The following is a 4,334-nucleotide window of genomic DNA, read 5'->3' on the forward strand; positions in this document are numbered from 1 at the left end:
ACTCCACATTTGATAATGTCACACACACATTGTGTGTTGCCTATGTGTGTGCAATATGTAGACATGTGAATGCCTTGTGACTACCTGGTGCTCACAAGATAGGTGAATCTGTTGAGGTTAAAGCAATGGCTTGGCTTGTGAGGGACCTTGTGCCAGTACTCAAGTAACCTCCTCTGTATGTATGAGCCTGTGGTACTACAGAACATCCAGGCGACATGTATGAAGGCTAGCTTTCTGTGTCAAGAGGTATGTATGCAAGGTCACACTGTCTGCCCCCAGTGTCCCTCACACACTGTTGCATGCATACATACCTGGTAAACATATACATATACAGCTGTACCTGGCTATTAAAGTGTCACTGTATTTCCACTCTGCCATACTCATCATTGGTAATATCAGCAGGCCCACAGCCTGCAGTCACACAGACAACTGGAACACAAACAGAATACAGTATGTGAGACTACATTCAGCAGTGCTAACAGCAATAATGCATCATGGCTAAAAAGGTACATACACTTTGATGTGTACCCATAACAATTGCCAGCAGACAGCACCTTACACAGCATTACATTACCACACTGTACTATATTCACCCTGTGCATCAGACCCATATTAGCATGGCCCTGCATCAATGGTATGGAAAACAGGGATGTGTGTGTGTGTGTGTGTGTGTGTGTGTGTGTGTGTGTGTGTGTGTGTGTGTGTGTGTGTGTGTGTGTGTGTGTATAAAACAGGGATGTGTGTGTGTGTGTGTGTGTGTGTGTGTGTGTGTGTGTGTGTGTGTGTGTGTGTATACGTGTGTCTGGAGTGGTGTTGTTCAACTGGGACATGCAGAGGAGCTGTGTGTGTCTGGTGGTGACCTGCCTGTGATAGAAATGTGTGAGTGTTTGTATGAACACAGTCTAGCCATGTGGTTGCCCTATACAGGGGTATGTTCGACAGCTGTGGACCGTACATAGCAGGATGTACAGTTCATCGTCTCTGGCCATGGACACAGAAACTGGTTCTGACAGGAATCTCACTGGGACCACCAACCCCAAGGCCAGATGCAGTACTACTCCCCGATGGTGACAGCTGTCTGCTGGTTCTGTGTCCCTGAAAGGACTTGGCCAGGACCACATGCCCATGGTGTGCTCCATTGTGTTGTGGACAACACCCTCCCATCGGTAGTGCTGGTGGAACTGCTACAACATGAGTGTGAAAGTGCACAGCCACATGGACTCTCAGCTGATCTTGTTGCTGACCTATGTCCACATGGCTGATGCCCTACTCCCACCACATGCTCAAGCACAGATATTGCATGGTTGAGCAATGATAAAGTCTCACCCCACCGTCTATCCATGACATCGGTATAATAATGTATGGTATTATCCTTGTCACATATGGCAGGAAGTGTTGCATTCATGATCCTTAGCATCTGTCTGGTGTTGCATTCAGAATGTGCCTGTGCCTTCATGATGGACTGGAACATGTGTCTGGTTACACCTGCTGTGACACTTGCAACAGGGGCTTGATGGGCAGCAGTCCTCCTTCGAGCACCCCTGTCCATCTGCCTGTGTGGGACCTTGCCTGCTCTCTGGCTATGGCTACTGTTTACACTGACACTTGCCATAGTCACCACACTAGCCTGTTCCATGCCACCACCCTCCAACTGTCCATTTTCTGTGGCTGCTGGGGACTGGGTATGTGTGGGTATACTGACTGTGTGCGGGGACAGTGTGGGTAAAAGTGGGATACCAAACAGTGGCACAGATTCAGCCCCTGACAACCTCACCTGTGCCTCACTATGATCACCATCATCATCAGAGTCTGCAAAGACACTGACATCAGGTTGTGAGAGGGAGAGACACCAAACCCTATCTTCACCTTTGAAGGGAAGACAACATATGCAAATTAAGACCTGCACTATACTGTTTGCTGATACACACATACACAAACACACACACACACACACACACACACACACACACACACACACACACACACACACACACACACACACACACACACACACACACACACACGTGCACACACACATGTGCACACACACACATGCACGCACGCACACACAGACACACACACACGCATGCAAGCACGCATGCACACAGACACAGGTGAAGTGGCACAGAGGCATTATACAGACTACACAATTTCTGAAAGGTGGCATGCACGACACACAATTAGACCACAACGGACACAGTCTGGACAGGCCCTCAACAACATGCAGTGCAGCTATGTCCACTTAATGTTGCTACTAATATACACCTCTGAGATACATGAGGAGTAGTAGTACGTGATGGACCTTCACCTAACACACACTGCACCTGTGTACACAATATTGATGTACCGCTGTATAGCACAGTGGCAACACCTACAGAAATGTTACAGATCCTGCAAATAGGATCCTGTGATGACCACTGTGATTCACTGCAGTTAACCACACCACAAGTGAACATGCACATATTGCAATATGGCTAAGAGTAACAGTTGTGTGCAAGGAAAAATGCATGCCCTTAACATGCCTAGGGTATTGGTGAGCCACAACAAGACATTTCCATACTCACCAGCTTCAGGCTGCTGTTCCCCACCCAGACCAGAGGAACTTATGTAGTTGTGGGGGAGAGGTATTCTCAGCACACTCACATGTGGCATTGGTACAGGATAAATGATGCATTTCTGAACATGTACAGTACAAGCTCAGATACTACACAATTTGCTGTCATTCACTATAGATGTGCACTTGTATGCATTACAAAACCCCACCCACAAATGCAATTTGATCTGACATATGCATCTACATACTCCAAGGATGCCAGTATGAATGATATAGTGTTGAAGTGATGTCCACTGGGGCCTTAAAATCTTTAGAACCAAAGGCAGAAACAGCACAAAACCAACAGCTCACGACCGAAGAAATCACCAGGATCTGGATATCTTGCAAATACCTTTATTTTATTTGAAGTGTAAAATCCACAAAATAGCTGCTCACAAATGAAAGATTTAGAAACAAACAATCCAGTCAAGCGCTTTCGCCTGGGCTCTCCCAGGCTTTATCAAGACAAAACCACAGGGAATGTGCATTCATTATATACATATGCTACTCTAATAATTCAATTATGTAATTAATTAATTGAGCTATTCCCATTGTTTGAAAATATCTTGGTATTTAAAGGTACATGTTGTAAATAGAAGCTAAAACAAAAGCAAAAACAAAATCCTTGTTATTTTCTTGTTATTTTCAGGGTCCCACATGTATAAAAATAAAATTTAATCTGTTAAGTGTATTAAGTAATCTTATATTAAATATTCAATATTAAAAACTGATAAATATATATTAATTTAAATAATATTTACATATTTATAAATAAAATTGATAAAACATTATTATTCTAAATATAATTAATAAATATATATGCTTATAAATAAGTACTGTGCATAAAATCGTACTCCTAACATTTTATTGTAATTTATTACAACTTCAAAAATGGACTATGTTACCTTATTAGATACAAACAAATAATATGAAAAAATGCAAAGAACATCATTTGATACAATATGTCTCCCTAAAATTGCTAAAAACTACTAAAAACAATTGTTTTACTAAAATTATAATAATTTTGAACCCAAACATTTTTTATATAATTGCAATTTTATGAGTAAACTATAGTTTGGCCCTACGTAGTTTAAGAGCACTATTAATACTGATGGCATCATTAAGCCCTGGTAGTCTTGTGGCATTCAATTTTATTTGCCATAACAATTCTTTATATTCCAGGGATGCTTCCCAGTCCCCCCCTCTTACACTGTTAAAAACTTGTTCCAAGACAAAAAATTTTAAGCACATATTATTACAAGTTAAAGAATGTTTGTAGAATGCATTTGATTCTTTTTTATTTCTGATTTCATAAATGTGCTCGTATACTCTTCTTTTTAGAGCTCTTTCAGTTTTTCCCACATAAAAACATAAACAGCGTTGACAAAATCCCAAATAAACCACACCTTTTGAATTACAATTAAAATGACCTGATGGGAACAAATTTATGTTTCTAGATTTTAAATAAATACCTTTATTATCTAGTATGTAGCAACATTGGTTACAAGCATTGCATTTATAGGTTCCCCTGGTGAGTTGGTTTTCACTATTGCTAGATAGTGCTTGCCTTTCCAATAATTCTTTTAAGTTGCAGTCCCTTCTTCTAACAAATTGTGGTTTGTTTGGAATACTTTTCTTAAGATCTTCATTAATGGAAAGAACAGGCCAAAATTTACAAATAATGTTCTCTATCTCCACATTATTTGTGTTATATGTGTATAAAAAAGATTCATTCTAGAAC

The sequence above is a fragment of the Protopterus annectens genome, chromosome 3.part0 (assembly GCF_019279795.1).
Source record: "Protopterus annectens isolate FY-2018-M chromosome 3.part0, PAN1.0, whole genome shotgun sequence".
Lineage (NCBI taxonomy): Eukaryota > Metazoa > Chordata > Ceratodontiformes > Protopteridae > Protopterus > Protopterus annectens.